This window comes from Rhinatrema bivittatum, chromosome 2, assembly GCF_901001135.1.
Source record: "Rhinatrema bivittatum chromosome 2, aRhiBiv1.1, whole genome shotgun sequence".
In the NCBI taxonomy this organism is placed as follows: domain Eukaryota; kingdom Metazoa; phylum Chordata; class Amphibia; order Gymnophiona; family Rhinatrematidae; genus Rhinatrema; species Rhinatrema bivittatum.
The window spans coordinates 244246265-244264510 of record NC_042616.1 but is presented as its reverse complement, the minus strand read 5'-3'; the positions used below and the strand labels follow the sequence as shown (position 1 = coordinate 244264510).

The following is an 18246-nucleotide window of genomic DNA, read 5'->3' as shown; positions in this document are numbered from 1 at the left end:
TTTTTTGTCTGCTCTGCTGTCTGTTATAGGGCTATTTTCAGCAGTTCTTGATGTTGGAGAGTGGTATCCTATGAGATCAGGGTGGAAAAATATTTAGAAAGCTTGGGCACCAGCCCGATTTTATGTTTTGCCTTATTCTTTGGGCGCTCTCATGCTTTTTTTTGCTCTTTCTGGTTTTGTCTGTACTTTGGATGTATAGACCTGGAGATGCAGGGTGTTTATATTTGGGTTTCCGTTTTGTATAGTTTGGGTTAATGATGAACCCCAGACTTCACTGCCATATAGAAGAATCGGTTATATAATGCAATGAAATGTTAGTAGTGCCTTATGCAGGGAGAGAGTAGGTTGAAACTGGCCAGGAGTTTTGTTTTATTGCATAGAAGGTCCTTAGAGCATGTTAACATAGTAAATGACTGCAGATAAAGACCAAAATGATCCATCTAGTCTGCCAGCAAGGCTTGTTTTTTTTTCTTTTAAGGATAGTAATTGCTGCTCCATGCAGGTTATTATCAAACTGTCTGTTAAGGTTAGTAATAGCTGCCGCTTGGTGCAAATTATCCCTAAGCCTTCTCTTAAAGGTAGTAACTGCTGCTCCATGCAGCTTACCCCTAAGCCTTCTAATAACCCATTATATCCCATTGTTCTATTTAGAGGACAGCTTCTTAAAACAATTTGGGACATAATGGGTTAAGGATAACAACTGCCACTTATGCAGGCTATCCCCAAGCAGAAATGTAAACTTTAGATGTAACAGAAGTAACCCTATTTCTTCATTTCTGTTCTCTAACAGGTACAGATTCTCTGTGTTTGTCTGACACCCTTTTAAATGCCATTACTGTTCTTGTTTTCACTACCTTCTGAATGAAACTCTTACCCGAACTCCCGTGTCCTGTGCATGCGATTCAGTAAACTAAAATATTTAAGTTAGGGCCGGTGGTAAAAAGAGGCGCTAGGGACACTAGTGCATCCCTAGCGCCTCTTTTTGGACAGGAGCAGCGGGTGTCAGCGGGTTTGACAGTCGACGCTCAATTTTGCCAGCGTCGGTTCTCAAACCCGCTGACAGCCACGGGTTCGGAAACCAGATGCTGGCAAAATTGAGCGTCCGTTTTTTGAGTCGTGGGCCGATTTCAATTTTTTTTTTTTTTTTTAACTTTTTTAAACTTTCGGGACCTCAGACTTAATATCGCCATGATATTAAGTCGGAGGGTGCACAGAAAAGCAGTTTTTACTGCTTTTCTGTGCACCCTCCGACTCTGTATCGCGTGGGAATGACTAATAGGGCCATCAACATGCATTTGCATGTTGCGGGCGCTATTAGTCTCAGGGGGGTTGGACGCGTGTTTTTGACACGCTATTGCCCCTTACTGAATAAGGGGTAAAGCTAGCGTGTCCAAAACGCGCATCCAAATGCAGGTTAACAGTGCGCGCCATCGCCATTACCATCCACCGGAGCGCACTGTACTGCATTGGCCTGATTGTTCTTAAGTCTTCCCCCTTGGAGTTTCATATCCTGACCCCTAGTTTACAACTTCCTTTTCATCGGAAAAGATTTGTTTTGTTCTCTGTTCCTTTCTAAATAATTCCTAACATTTTGTATGCCTTTTTAACTGCTGCCGCACACTGAGTCGAAGAAACGTGCTCAGTTGTTGAGACGACATCTACAAAAGAACGCTGTCAAGGCAGAGGCAGTTCAAATGAAGGTCACCAAAATGGTGCATGGCTTGCACTATAAGCCATACATACAGAGACTGAATGAGCTAAAGAGGCTCTCTGGGAGAAAGAAGGAAAAGCAGAAATATAAAACAAACATTCAAATACCTACTAGTAGGCTGAAATAAAGTAGTAGAGGACTGCATATAAAACCAATGGAGGGAAGTTCAAAAGGAACATTTTTTCACTGAGAAAATGCTTTGTTGCTGAGAAGATAATGGATACCTAAAACAGACTTCCAGCAGAGTTTATAGAAAATACAGTAAATGATGGGAAAAAAATGACCCCTCCAGTCTTTCCAGCAAGGTATTTTAGGGTTGCGACTGCTGCTCTGTGCACATTACCCCAGTACTTTATTACCATCCTATTGATCCTTTATGTTTATCCCATGCCTTTTTGACTTCCTGTTCCATTTTTTCTCCATCTCCACTGAGAGGGCATTCCAGGAGTCAAAACAGGGGCCCAATTCAAGCATGCATGGGATAGATACAAAGGGGCCGTAATGTCAGAGGAAGGGAGCAGGCCACAGATCAGCACAGTACAAATGGGCAGACTTGTGGACCAAATGGTCTGTTTCTGCCAACATATAGTTCTAGTCTGTAGGCAAAGTGCATAGCATGGACTAGACATGTAAAGCTTGAAAAGACAAAAATGATGGATTTTTTGGTAAAAAAAAAAAAAAAAATACAAAGTCAAGTTTTACCTAAATAGTCAAGAAGCAGAGACTCTGAGAGTACACTGGTCTGAAATTTAGTGCATCTGGAAGTTTTAAATCAGTTACAAAGACACTACAAGAAAAAGCCCTAAGGGTAGTAGTTTCCAAACCTGTTCTGGTGACCCTCCAGTGTCACAGCCAGTTAGGTTTTCAGGATATTCATGATTTATGAGAGAAATATAAATACATTGGAAACCCAGATAGTGCATTAGATGAATCTGCATATATTTTGTATATCCTGAAATTATGACTGGCTTTGGGTATGTATATCCTGAAAGAGAGGAGAGATGACACAGGGAAGATATGATAGGCTTTCAAATACCTGAAAGGAATTAATGATGCACAAACTTCTGAAAATATCATAATGCTTTTGTATAGATCCACAGTGCGAACACATCTTGAATATTGCGTGCAAGTCTGATTGCCCCATCTCAAGAACGATATAGCAGACATAGAAAAGGTACTGAGAAGTGCGACAAAAATGATAAAGGGGATGGAAAAGCTTCCTTAAAGAGAGAGAAGCTAAACAGATTAGGGCTGTTTAGCTTGGAAAAGAGAGAACCTAGCAGGGATGTGATTGAAATTGATAAAACCATGAGTGAAGTAGAACAGGTAAATAGGGAATGGTTATGTACCCTGTCCAGCAACACTAAGACTAAGGATCAAGCTGTGAAAATAGCAACTGGTAATTTAAAACAAATCGTAGGAAGTATTTTTTCACTCTGGGCACGATCAAGCTATGAATCTGTTGCCAGAGCACATGGTTAAGGCAACTAACATAGTGGTGTTCAAAAGAGGGTTGGATAAGCTCCTGAAGAAAAAAATCCATAAAAATAGTTATTAGTCAGTTAAACTTGGGAAAGCCAGCATTTATCCCTGGCAGTAAAATAGAAGAAAAAGTCAACTATTGGGGATCTGCCAGGTACTTGTGAGCCAGACTGGCCACTGTTGGAGACAGAATGCTGGACTCAATTTGTCCTTGACCTGATCCAGGATGTCGCTTAGGTTCTTATATTCTCAAGGTGGGTCACACCTGAGGTTTGTTGAGAGAGAGTATTAATTGACTCTCTTTACTTATGATACTTCTCTTTTTGCACCCAAGTATATATCTAATTTCCTCAAATGCTTGGTCACACTGAATGGCTACCTTGAAGTCATTAGACGTGATGACCCCCAGGTCACTTTCCCGTTCAGCAATGGTTAGTGATTCACTCCAAAAATGTATTTGGCTCTCGGATTTGGATGTTTTTTTCATTTTTCAAAATTAAGATGTTGCCATATACTTCACCCATTTTTCCATGTTTTTAAAGTAATCCTTCATCTTTTCTACTGTTGCAAATTTTTCTGTCATCTACAGATGTGCACAGTTTCTCTTGTAATCCTTCCACGGTCAAAGTTTGAAGAGGCCCGAATCTAGCACTGATCCTTGTGGAACTGTGCTGATCTGTGCCCTTTCACTCGAGTGGGCCCACTGACCATCACTCTTCTGAGTCCGGTTTCTCAACCAGTGTCTTACCTAATTGATCATTTTGCTTCCAACTCTTAGACTGACTAGCTTACTCAACAGTCATTTGAGTGGAACAGCCAACAGTGTTGCTGAAATCCTGATAGGCCACATCTGCTGCACAGCTCTGATGTAATAAAACTTCATTAAAGGTACCAATTTGGTTTCTTTGGCAAAATGTTTCCTTTGGAAACTATGCTAAATTGATCCTGTAACCCACTCGCTTCAAGGTGTTTCACTACTTTTTCTGTAGTGCTTCCATTACTTTACCTACTGCTGCTGTTAAACTAACAGGTCTGTTTTCTGCTTCTTCCTTGTTCCCATTTTTGTTGCAGAGTCTCTTGGAACTTCTGTTTCAAGGAGATAAGTTGCACAAAGCTGTGAGATGTACCTGTCAGGTCCTGTAGCCTTGATTACTTTCACTTTCAATAAATGGTAGTGTGTTCACTCCTCAGGTTCTTATCTCCTTGGCTTTTAGTCCATTAACTTCTTCCTGTAATATAAATGCAAAAGTATTTGTTTAAGAGATGTTTTCTTCTACTCCTCCTCTTCACTAAACTTGGCCTTCTCTTTAATTCTTACCATTCCCTTTTTGGTCTTCCTCTTCATGTCTACATATGTAAAGAAAATTTATCTCCTGCCTTTACTGATTGGATGATAAACCCCTCTATTTGAGCCATTGCCTGACTAATTGCTTTGCTTTTTGGTAATATTGCCTGTCCCCTCCCCCTGCTGACATGCCTGACACAATGGTTTGCTGCTGTTGCAGTACTCCTTTTTTTTTTTTTTTTTTAACTGTCTGTAGTTCCTTTGTTTGTCTTAGATCCTCTAGTCCTGACCAGGCTTCCATAACAATTTATTTTCTGAAATCTAGGATTCTTGTTCTAATACAGCAGGGTTCTGATCTACTGTTTACATTGAACTGTACAGTACAATAATTCCTGGAGCCTAAGTTGTCCCCTACTGTAATCTCAGTAATACTGTCACTGTTTGCCAGTATTCAGTCCAATGCCACTCTCTACAAGTGGCTTCTCAATTAGTTGATAGAGAAAAACTTCTATGGATTCCAGTATCCCTTTACTTCTTGTTGATCCAGCATCTGCCATCCTCGAATCTTCATCTGATAGATTTAGGTTCACCAGTAGCAGCACCTGGCTTTTGCATGGTTTCATTTTGATGGCTCTGATGGTGTCTTATATCTTCCGCTACCCCCATGGGATGGTGGTTTATAATTACATCTGCATAGATATTAAATCTTAGGTTTTTTTTCAAGGTCACTGTGGGATACTGAGCAATCTTTCCAGGCTGGAGACTCACTCACTGACTCTAGCCTTTTCTTCATATATTTTCAGCTTTACTTAACACTTCCAGCTTACAAACAATAGTAGACTGCCTTACCTCAGGAAAGTATACTCTCAAACCTTCATCAAAGAGGGATAGGTGCTCTTATTCCTGGAGACCTGGGGGCCTCCTGATCCCAACTCGGCTCGCATACTTATTTCCCTCCCAGCAGCCCCTCCACATGGCTATCTCCCTCTGTGAGAATTAAGGAGGACCAGGCTAAATGCCTAGTCCTGCACAGGTTAAGGAAGGGAAACTGGGTCGTTTCCTCACAGTAACTCAGAGCAACTCAACTGCTGCTTGCTAACTTGGTATGTTGTGACTTTTCTTTTGTTCCTTATATTTAAGCTGCTACTCCTTATTTGTCTTGTGTCCTTTCTGAAGAGAGAATATCCTGGCATATTCATATCACAATTCCGATTATCACTGAATCATGATTCAGTTACTGCATCACATCAATGTCCTTTTTTTTTACCATGTTGGCTTTTTTGAATTTGATGGACTATGAGCATTTGTAAATACCCTGTTCTCAACTGGATCCTTGCCTTTTTTGCAGGAGATTTGAGGAAACAGATTCACTGGGGAACAATTTTTAACATAATTCCTATTGAGTTCAAGTTTTCAGCTGTTTTAGACTTAAATAGGCATGCTGATTTCAAAACTGCAGTTAGTTTTCTTCTATCACGTCAAGTTTTTTCTCTACAGCCTATCTTAGGCCTGGATTTATCAAAATGCACTAAATATCGCATGCGATAGGAAAAGGGGCGTTTTTTATGGTAATAGCTCACTTTGCGATAACAGCCTACCTTAGCGCTTCGCATAGTTGTTGACCTTAAAATGGTCTGCTTCCTTCTTGGTCAGCAATGCAGATACACCAAGTATCCCTTTTTTCTGTGTATGTGGGACAGCAGAGCTCGTGAGAAGCATTGGGTGCAGTCGAATTAGCCTCCAAGATCTGACCTCAAACATGGTGATCCAAACATTCTACATGAGCCACTTGTTGACAGAAAGAACATTATATTCACACCTCTGCACATAAAACTGGGTCTCATGAAGCGATTTGTTAAAGCTTTGCCAACTGAAGGAGACTGTTTCAAGTATCTCTTTTTGGCATTTCCTAGCCTGTCATTTGAAAAGATAAAGGCCGGTGTGTTTGACGGTCCACAGATTTGGCAGCTCATTGAAGATGAGCATTTCATCAGGACAATGTCAGAACTCCAAAAGAATGCTTGGTTGTCATTCATAAACCTTGTCAAGGACTTTCTTGGAAATATACGAGCACAGAATTACACCAAAATTGTCCAGAAACTCTTGGAGAGCTTCAAAATGCTTCGATGCAACATGAGCATCAAGGTGCATTTTCTGCATAGCCATCTTGCTGACTTCCCGAAAAACCTTGGTGCAGTCAGTGATGAGCAAGGTGAACGATTCCACCAAGATTTGAAGGTCATGGAGGCACGGTATCAGGTTAGATGGGATGTACATATGATGGCTGATTATTGTTGGAGCATTAGGCAACTCCACAGATTGAATACTGCCGGAAAAGCTATAAGTGTAAATTTTTACCTTAATATGTATGTTTGGTAGGAGAACTTACAGTAACAATATATAGAGTTTGTATGAATAAAATAACTCTAAATAAACAGTATATTCATGTAATTTTTTCTTTTATTTCCTTTGTATGTACATTTTGTATGATTTTGGGGACAAAGGGAGGGTATCCTGTACCTTAAAAAGTTGACATGATAGAGAAAAACTGGGGTCATTTTTGGATTCAAATGTCAAAAGTTAGTCAAAAACAAGTGTCAGATCTAACTCAATGAAAATCGTGTTCCCCAGTGTTATAAATAAGTCCTTAATGGATGGTTATGCTGCAGATCAAATGAGATTGGCGATTGTTAGACCAATACAAAAAGATTCTCTTGAATAATTGTCTAATCTTTGGCCAATGCCTACTCTGCCTATGTTAGGGAAAATTTTGTAACAATGCGTGCAGCTGCAGCTTGACAAATTCTTAAAAGACCATGGTGTACTTGATGCATAACAGTTTGGTTTTAGGAAATCCAAGCACCGAGACACTGTTGCACTCTGTTGAATTTCCTGTATTGTCAGTTAGAGCAGGGTGGATCAGGTAATTTAGTATAGCTGGATATATCAACAGCTTTGACACTGAGTCATGAACTTCTGATTACTCGCCTTCGTAGTACAGGCTTTGGTGGAGTTGTTTTAAATTGATTTAAATACCAGGTGGAAATTGTAAGACATTGAATTGGGTTGAATGAGGGATTGGTCACATGACAGTGGGAGGATTGGTGCAGTTCATAGACAGGAACAGAGAAGAAACGAGAGAGAGGAATGTAGAATCCCACTTTGCTTTCTGGCAGTTAAGCCTATATGTTCTCAACAAGTGTACATATGGCAACAACACTACCCTTGTATCTCCATCTTTTTGCTATCTTTCTAAGAAACTGTTTTTGTACCACCAAATCACATGAATGCCAATGTGCATGCTTATATTTGCACTTTTTATGACCTATCCCCTGGGGATCTAATGTATCATACATGGCAGTCAATGTCGCATACCACCTGTTGGTGCTTCATCACACTCATCAGCTGTCAGCACCCAACTATTATAGAAAATCCTTTGATAAAACATACAACTTTAACTAGTTTTGTACTATGGACATCACAGCAAAACTGAACTATTTCCATCTATGTGAAAAAGAATTTATGATCTGTCCATAGTAATTTTAGTAACCGTAGTTGTGATATTAATGTAACCCAACTTTCATGACAAAAGAATAGATCTAAAGTGTGACTTTCTTCATGTGTTTGGAACATCAATCAATTGTACAAAATCAGCTGCCCCCTTCAAGCTCTTTTGCATAAATGGAGTCCTCCATATCCACATCGACACTAACATCCCCAATAATAACAAGTTTATTAAATCTAACCTGTAAGATGACCAAAACGTCTGCAAAGTGGTAATATCAGCTAAAATAACTCTTGGATGGCAATACAATGTACAGAATGGCCATCCTAAGACTTTTACCACCATGGGTCTCTATGGACTGCTCAAATTCATAAACTGCCCTGCAAAGACTTAGATTCTCCTTACCAATAATTAGAACACTCCACCACGCCTAACAGGGCATGCTTTTTTCATATCTACATACACAGGAGGGCAGGTTCGATGTAGGGAGAAGATATTAAAAAACATTATGCTATGACCCTGTTATGAAGAGTAGGTCCAGATTATGCTTCAATATATCACACTGATACCATTCACTTTTACAGATTTAGAGCCAATCTGTGTCTAACAGAGTCATTCGAAGGGTGGCGTGAACCTAATTGACACAGTTTAACAGGGACCAGCATCCAGTTCTTCATTCAGTATAGCTTAGATTTCTTCTTTTTAACTTTAGTTAATGTGAATGTATTATATACAACCATCCATTTTAATGGCATAATTTATGTAAAATAAACCTATTAATGTATGTTAATACCCCCACTAGTTGCCCTCTGGCTTGCATTTCTCTGCTCTTGTTCTTTACGCTGTTAAACCGCTTTTTTTTTTTTCACTTTTAGAAGAAGTGGAATCCTCTCCCCTTTTATTTTCTTGCCTTTAAGCAGTTATCTCTTGAGTACAGATTCCCAGTGCCTAGTTTTGTATTCAGGGACTTGCCTAGTGTGATGGAGCAGCCGCCCAGCCCCTCTCTCTTTCCCGGAGACGCAGATTAAGCTGTCTGAGTCTGAAGGGCTTGCAGTGCCACTTGCACACTGTGCTGGAGTTTTAACAATCGGTTTTGAATAAGTGGCTGTCTGTTCCACGCTCCCTCCTCAGTGAGATTAGGGGGTTTCTGAAGTTTTGTGAATGCTTTTTGGTGTATTGGGAGCTACCATATAAGCTTGCAAGTCCAGTATCGCAGCCCAGTGCAGGCTTCCACCATGCTGTGCTGCTTCAGAAACCTGCCTCAGCTGCCTGATTAGGGTAGGAAAGTCTACATTTTAATTGTAGATGATCTGCAGTGTGATTGCTGTGTTGTGGAGGCGTGGAAATATGGATATGTTGTTGCAGTTACAGTATTCTTTTTTTCAGTTTGCTTGCTGTTTTCCTTTAATGTGCTTTGCACACCATTCATTTCCCTCTGATGGGTAATCTGAGCTGCAAACCTGCCTCCTTGTACAAAGGAAATAATCTTGGCCTGGTGGAACCTGAAGGACCAGCAGAAGTATTAAAGCACCTGGCAGTGTAAAATCTTTTCATTGATTAACGTCCTAGCTGCTAAGGGCATGGAACATGTTGTTCTTAACAACTTTTCTATGTATTGTTTCATAATGCTGAACTTTATTTTAGCTCAGTGCGGTATAAAATTAAACCAGTATTAGAGACCTTGACATCTTGCTGGAAGGGTTATTTCATGCTGAAATGTCCTTGCTAATTAAAGCAAATTACTTTTTGTGCCACCTAAGCATGTCTTGTGGTGGTAAAGTTTTGCTTGTGACACTTTTGACTGCACACTTTAGCATAGCTAAGCTTAAATATTACTACTGCTTATTACTACTCCACATACACAGCGCTATGCAAATACAGATAAGAGATTGTCCCTGATGCATAGAAAGTACAATCTAATCAAGAAAACCTATAGGACAAAAGAGACTTTAGGATTTTTTTGGGCTAAGATACAAATGCATGGTCTGAACCATGAGCTGAGGATGGTTCCACTTTGGCCCTTTGACTGAGACCGAGAAGTTGTACAATAGGAGGGAGTGGGGTTAATGCTCTAACACCCTTGCTCATAGACAGTGAACAAAGCAGAAAGAGTATACCTCTTGTTAAAAAAGGAAAAAGTGACTTCTGCTAATTTCACTGGTATTTTGTTTGCTTTGGTTTGTTTGAACAGCAGTTAAGTGGCTAATTTCAGGTGGGGAAGCTCTGAGGTCTCTTAAATCAAAGTCAGGAAGGAGGCTGCAGCATTTTGTGTTGCTGGCAACCATGTATCCTTTAAATTATTCACGCTTCCCTCTCTTTTCAACATAACAGCTCTGTTGTTGGAATTGTTTGACTAGTGCCTAATTTTTTTGCACCCACCATTCTGTATCCAAGTACATCGGGACACTGCTGTGTCGAAACCTCACCAGAATCCCATGCAGGCGTCACTCTGAAACATGGCAAGCATAATTATATGAACAGCTGCTCAATGGACACAGGAAACTGCTTTTGTTTATTTTCTATTTTAATTCTTTTGTTTGCATAAATTCAAGGCATGGCTATAAGCAAACATGAAAGTCTTTTAACCCTCTCACACCCCATCCCCAAAATATGAAAATAAAATAGAAAGAAAAAAAAAAAGGAAACCTCCAGAATATGCTCAAAATAGGGCAACCTGGACCACAGAAACAAACAGGTTGACCATCTTGAGATGTTGGTTAGTCCTACTGCTTTCAAGTTTTGCATCGAATGCTCCTTTGTTACCTGTGGTAGCAAAAACTGAATTCCCATCACCCCTTCAACAACCAAGTACCAAAAATAATCTGTGTAAAGACTAGTTGTAGCTGTAAGAAAAACACTCTTCCAGGTCAGGGAGTGTAATGGCTCAAAAGGAGCTTTTATCAACCGGGTAAGTACTACGTTGCAATCCCAAGACACTGTGGGAGGCTTCAACTGAAGCAGGCTCCACATGAATCTTGCAGCTAAAGGCTGCACAGAGTTCGGTTTACCTTCTATGATAAGCACCAGTTGCACTGAGATGAACTTTAATGGAATTGATTTTCCGACCAGACTGAAAGATACAGAAGATATTCAAGTAGTTGTTGTATAAAACAGCAGAAAAGGTCTAGGCTTTTCCCCTCATACTGGAAGGGCAAAATCCTCCATTTCAAACCATAAGATTTTCTTCTGGAATGTTTCCTAGAAGCTAGAATTCAAGGGGCATCCTCAGAAAGGTGAAGGGCACTCACTGCTCTCCTTGCAACATCTAGGCTGTGAGAGCTAGCGATCTGATATTGGCCTTGGTTCTCAGGGATGAGAGTTGGGGAGTTAGTTTAGAAGGCCAGTTGTTGCAGTTTGAATCTCTCAGAGGAGGTTGCCTTTTGAAGTACTTTGAAATAATTGGCTTTGAAAACCTCAGTCCAGAGGGAATGCTGACTCTAGAACCTTCATCTACTGGTGGTAAGTTGGACATGCTTGGAAATTATATTTAATATCCTTAAAAAAATTATTAAAGGGTTAAACTATTAAAAGGCTGTTTATTGTGTGTGAGTTTTTAAGGCTAGTATTTGTTTGCAAGTGTTAACAATTTTGTGTGTGTGTTTAGAAATAGGACTTTGGGTTCATTTTGTGAGCTTATCTAAGTTAATATTTGTTTTCCTTTGTTAAGAATTGTGAGAGTTTAGGGATAATAGGCTTTGAGTTAATTTTGTGAGCTTATGTAAGTTAGTATATGCAAGTATTAGACTGGCAAGTTTGCAAAGGTCACTTACTAGATCCGAAAAGGTGAGAATACTAGTACTTGGGCAACTGGTCATTGCTTGTCTTCAGAGAAAATCTGATGATTTTTATTTAGATTCAAGAATCGTGAAAGAAAATTCACTGTTAACCAGTATTGCATAAAGATTCATCATACAGTGCTAATACACTCTTAGAACGCACACAGTCATTTTCACTGTTTATTCCAAAACAGTATACAGATAGCATAGGGACAAATTCATATAGTAATGGAATCCAACATGACAGGTTAGTCCAGTGCGACCTGCAGGGTCTTTTTGAGGTTTAGAATCAAACTCCATCCTCTCTAGGGTCTGTTGCTGTTATTTCCAGGCTGCCCTCTTAGGAAATGGCTTGTTCACCTTATTTCATTGAGGGCAGCCAGTAGCTAGGCATTCCCCACATCTGAGGACTTAACATCCTGCTTGTTCTTGGAGAACAAAAAAGATGCTTACCTGTAACCAGGTATTTTCCAAGGACAGCAAAATGTAAGTCCTTACAGAACCCATCTGCCTACCTTTTGGAATTGGTTCCTCCATATTTTTAGTTGTATTAAGAACTGAAGGGGGCCCTGTGCAATGTCTGTGATGCAGAACGGCACGCACATGCTCAGCAGAGCATCCCAAGAGCTTCTAGCAGCTTTGAAGTAAACTTCACTAGTCAGGCTCTGTTGGATGATGTCACACAGCAGTGAGGATTTACATCCTGATTCTTGGAGAACTCCAGTTACAGGCAAGTAACTTCTACTTTCTAGCAGGGCATAGGATAATAAAGATAGTCCATTCAAGTACACCTCTAACAATTCCAATGCAGTGAAATGTTTATCACTGTACTTATTTTCTGATTTAGTCTTGTTTTAATTTCACCCAGTAGTAGCATCTTCCAAATCAACTGGAATCTGCCCAGCTGGGGTTATGGCATGTTTTCACAGTTACCTGAGGTTTTTCTCCATTTTTATTCCATCTCCATAATCACCTCTAGGTCAGCCATTCCAGTAGTGGTCTTGTAGCTGGAAGGCATAGAGAGAAGATCCCTTTGAAACCAGTAGAAATGCACTATTGAGCTAGACAGATTTTACTCATGAGAGCTGCCTGGGACTCCATGTCTGTCCCCTCAGGGGCTGTGAATGTTGCTGCTACAGCATCTTCATCCTCTGATTCCCCCAAAAAACAGGAGCCGGGTTCAGATATCACTGGGCAACAATGAAAGTGTTACTGACCTAAAAAGGTCCTACTCTGTAGTATCTTGATGTGCTGAACACGAATATGACCATGAAAAGTTTTTATTGGCTCTCGTTTTCAAGATATTTAATATAGTTTGCTTTCTATGTTTAGTCATGTAAATTTATCCAGTAGGACTGTCAATAAGCCTAGAACGATGTAATATTGCATCATATTGCATGATACCATCATGCACACACCATCCAGAGTTTATTACATCATTTTCTGATGCAATGCAGTTCTACTGCCATGCTGCTGCCAAGTAAGCTGACGTCAGCAGTGTACTATATGAAGCCCAGTCAGAAAGGGTGAGCATTTGAAATATTCATGCTGGCTGACTACTGCTGGACACTCCGCAGAGATGCTCCCGAACAGGTGTACAAGAGACAAGCAAAGAAATCTAAGACGTAGTCTATGACTTCATTTTTCAAACGGTATTAACCGTAGGTCTCCTACTATAGGCATACAATTCAAGATGTAATTATATTATTGCATATTACAAAAAAACTAGAGCCAATTTTGCATTTTCAGTCACATTCATGTTTAGCACATGGAAATGTATAAGAATTGACTAATTTCATTTCAGTAACATGACTTTTGTGAAAATTTGTTGCCCAGTGAGCTATTGGCATACAGTTCAAGATGTAATTATATTATTGCATATTACAAAAAAACTAGAGCCAATTTTGCATTTTCACAGTCACATTCGTGTTTAGCACATGGAAATGTATAAGAATTGACTAATTTCATTTCCGTAACATGACTTTTGTGAAAATTTGTTGCCCAGTGTATCCAGCCTGCATCTCCTGAAGCTGCATGTTTTGGGCAGGTGGTAAAGAAATATTTTAAATAAAATGGGCTGACCTCAACTTGTAAATAGTTTACAAGTTTTTGTGCAATGCAGGAAACTACTGTAGTCTACCATCTGTTAATATCTCCGATCTGAACCTAATAAGTTTCCTGCAGTGATGGCCGTTACTTGTCTTCAGGATATTCTTGTGTAACTCCTGCTTAGGGTGGTAACATAAGTATACTAGAGGGGCCATAAAAGGTTTTGCACTTCTTGGGGCTGGATGACATAGGCTAGCTCGCACACAAATCTCTTTTCCCAGGGCCTGACTTCTTTGCTGACAGGGGGAAGGAATTCCTCCTTCAAGGCTCGGCTCGGCGTGACGGGTGACACAGTAATGCTTTTCCCTGGGTGAAGTATACTTTTTTTTGCTACTGTGAGTGCTGTAGATGCCAGTAACATGCAGAACACTGAGATTTTGCGTGTCCAAAAATAAACTTTACTGATAGTGAATTAGATAAGTAAATGGCAAGGTTCAACTGTCCGTAGCAGCACAGATTTTTATCTTTGCTGTTCACAGTTCTTCCTCTATCTGTGCAAGGGTCTCTTGTTACCAGGGCAGAGGAAACACAGACAAATGAAGGTCCCAAGTGGACAGGATATCTTTGTATGAGCAGGATAACATAGGGAAGCAAGACTTGCAGCTCGCTATTGGTCTCCCTACCCCCTTGTACAAGAATCACAGTACACCTATATGGCTTTAAAAACAAGGCCACAGTTTATTACATAACATAACCCGAACCCTCAAACTTATTATACAAACTATGCAAAAACCCCCATCGAGCAGCTAGCCTGTTAATTACCTGCACCACCCCTAAGTTGTCACACCACAAAACAACTCTTTTATTCCTGAGTCTGTCCCCAAATAACAAGCGCTACCACTATGGGAAACAGCTCTAAAAAGGTGATGTTTTTTGTAAGACCCTGCTTTTCCCAAGCCTCCGGGCATTGCTCCGCACACCAATCACCTTGAAAGTATACACCAAAGCCGAACGCCCCCGCTGCGTCCGAATACCACTCCAGCTTCCCATTAGATACTTCCTGTATGAAGCAAACCCCGTTAAAGGACTCTAAGAAGCCCTCCCAGATAACCTGTTCTTCCTTCACACACTGCTTCACCCTGATAAGATGATGTCCTGCCCGTACACAGATAGTCATCGCAGACAGCCTGTGTATAAATGCCCTGCCCATCAGAATCACCCGGTACGCAAAAGTAAGCAAACCAATCAAGGACTGCTTCTGTTTTGAAGTCACCTTAGTCGCCTTTCGCACTAACTTCACCAATTCCTACAGCTTGACAACTTTGTCCGAATGCAAATGCGACACCATTCCCACCGAACCCAACTCAATACCCAGGAAAGTAAGCTTAGTAGACGGACCTACCATTTTGTCCTGTGCTATAAGGACCCCTAAAGAAGGAGTTACTGCCAAAAACCAGCTAACTGATCCTGACATAAGCCAGACTGACTAGGTCCTACAAACAAGGAATCATCCAAGTAATGCAACATATCGTTACAACCCATATTTATTTATTTATTTATTTATTTAGCATTTTTCTATACCGACCTTCAAAGTTAAATACCTTATCAGGTCAGTTTACATCGAACAGGGACGTAAACAGTAAACATAAACAACTTATTATAATCAGGAGAAACAAAGTTACATTTAACAAGGACTGCAAAACTTGGAAGCTTAAACAGCTGGGAAGAAGGCTTAAAAGGGTAGTAAGTTAAGAAACTAAGACCTAAAAGTCCGTGCTAGTGCTAGTTGAGCTATTATGAAAGTACTGATGCTTGTGTTGTATTTAGAGAGGATCATATACCTCATAGTAGCCCACTGTATGAAAGTGCTGAAAGCTTCGAAAAGCACATGAAATCGCACAACCCATGGGCAAGCAACGATCAACATAGTAACCTCTTTAAAATACAAAACCTAACAGTGAAACCAACGCTCAAAAAACTGGCTGCTTCAATCTCCGGATAACACCGTAACCAACTTTGTAACACTGAAAGAAAAACCAGCGAAATTGCCAGCCATCTTGTGCTGCAAAACCTCAAGATTTTCCGCCCTTAGGATTGGCGGCACCTTGCCCCTGAGGACACTTAGTGGCTGGGTGTGCCCCTCCACCTCCAGTGCACACATGTCGAAATTTGCACTCTGGGAAGAAACAGGTAAGTTATTGTATCGCCAGCAGACATCTGACCCGCCGAGCATGACCTTCCGGCTTCCTAACACTCCCTTGCCCTCGAAAGGAACTATCTGCACCGCTACCCCCAGCAATCCCCACCAGATTACCACTACCAACTCCCCCTGCCCCTGAGCTTTTAGGTGTATTGACACCTTTGATGGTCATCTGAATTAACTACAGGTGTATGTCTTGAGTTCCCCACGACATGAATCGATTGCCAGCCATCTTGTCGCAAAATTTCTCATCGTAGTTGAGCCAGGCCCAACCTTCATAATCCTTGAATGCTCCCAATATGCTGTCCGCGTAAGACAGCAAAGCACCATTCTGAGACGGGTCGAAATGCCCTACTACGCTGGCCAATCTCAGGAAACCCCGCACCCTATTAACAACAATTTTGGCTACCCTTGGTCCTGTTCTCACTCCTTTTCCTTTTTTTTTTTTTAACAACTTTTCTTCTTATCCTTCCTCTACCCCCTCTTCGCCCCTCTAATAATTTGAAATATTCACATATTTCCGCTTTCAAATACGCCGCACCAGACGCTTAGGCACCTCCTCCCATAACTCAGTTAATGATGCCAAAGCCGGATGTCCCATATCATGCCTAGGGCCTTCCTCCAATACCCCCACCTGATTGGTCCTGACTCCCTAGAACTGGAGAAAGAGGAAGAGGAACTGGATCCAGCCCTCCTTTTCCGCTGCCCCGACGCATGAGATCCATGTTCAGATTCACCTCCTTTCTTACCTGCCCCCAAAGTTGCTGCGCTGCTTTCCTGAGTCTCCTCCACATGCACCGCCGACTTAGTGGGAACATGCCCCTCCTGTCCTTGCATGAACTCTTTATCCTTCCACGCCTCCTGCCTCGAAGTTCCTGGAAACTCCACATCCACTGCATCTGAAATAGAAGATGCCCCTACCTCCGCACCTCCGTAAGGGTCCCAATACAGATCCCTGAGGCACTCCATACTTGTTCACTCTAATCCATCTTCATGTCATTGGCTTTCTGTTGAGGATAATGAGTTTAAATAACTTGTTTATGCACGTTATAAAATTGCATACGTCTCAAAAGCAGGAGAGCACCTGAGCATACACACCTGGATTTAGTAACTCCTGAGATATGTTAATGGCCAACCAAATGTTTTTCTTTTCTTTAATGAATATTAGTATAAAATAGACTGTGATTTTGGAAACATCTTTAAAATAAATCCTTAATATTTTTTTGTGTATTCAGCATTGTGCTTGATTTCACTAGTGTGCATTAGTGGGAAGCTTCACTTTCACTGTGACTGCAGTACCATCAAGTACCTCCACCTGTGTCTAAAAACAAGCATTACAAAAATTGATTTTCCAATTGTTCTAAAAGCACAACGTCTTGTAGTAAATGATTGCAAAGTGCATTTACAGTAACAGTCTTTAAAAAAAATTACTGCAACCCTCCTTTAATGTTTAGTTGGCATGAACCTAAGAAAGGGGAATGGTTTAGGGCAGTGGTTCTCAAACAGTGTGTCACCAAAAATTTGACCTAGCAAGCCTATGCTTTCTATTATAGCCATGTGTGCTTGCTGCTTGAGGAGAGTGCAGAGTTAAGGAGCTGGTACTTAAAATTCCTCATCACCACTCCCTGTTGCTCAACCCTGGCAATCACTGCCACCACCAATCCAAGCCAGAAATGTTGCAGGCATGCTCTATCCTGCCCCGCCATCCCACTGCACCTCCTCCTCCCCACTTCTTGGAGTTTCCGTTTTTCTCTGTATGTTTCTTTATACTTTATGGTCTTTTATTCTGTATTAGATAAGATTCAGTCTGCATTCTGCATGTTTGACAGAGGTGAGGGATGCTGCTAACTAGGATGTAGGTTCTGTGTAGGAATCCAGAGCAGTCTGGCTTTCTTTGCTTTTCCAAAAGTAAGTGTACTGTGTTCTATATTTGCAATCTTGCTTTTTCATAGGTAAGGATGTTACCTTCAAGTCCTGGGTGTTAATACTCTTACGTTATGGCTGATGTGCTATATAATATCTAACTCCCTTTTTAGCAGGTTTTCATGTTATTTCACACAGTGGATGGTAGGGAAGGGGTTTGAAGTACTATTACTGAGGGGATATTGGAATTTGAATTTATATTTTTGTATGGTGAGTTGAAAGGGGAAATTTCTTAACTCTGCTCTGTATAAACTCCAAGAAAAAGTCAGAACTTTCTGAGGTTGTCAGTGAAATGCATGAGAGTTTGTCTGGATT

General features: G+C 40.7%; 1 protein-coding gene across 4 annotated transcripts in view; it reads left to right on the top strand.

Annotated features, from left to right (window-relative positions):
• ATP2C1 (ATPase secretory pathway Ca2+ transporting 1) overlaps nt 1-18246 on the top strand; it is a 374199-nt gene that overhangs the window by 131725 nt on the left and 224228 nt on the right. The window contains exon 1 of one of the 4 annotated variants that reach the window (XM_029589347.1): nt 17891-17916. The exons of the other annotated variants lie outside the window; for them this stretch is intronic. The gene's annotated coding sequence lies outside the window, so the exon portion shown is untranslated. Of the gene's footprint in view, nt 1-17890; nt 17917-18246 lie in introns of those variants that run through there. 4 annotated transcript variants of the gene reach the window in all.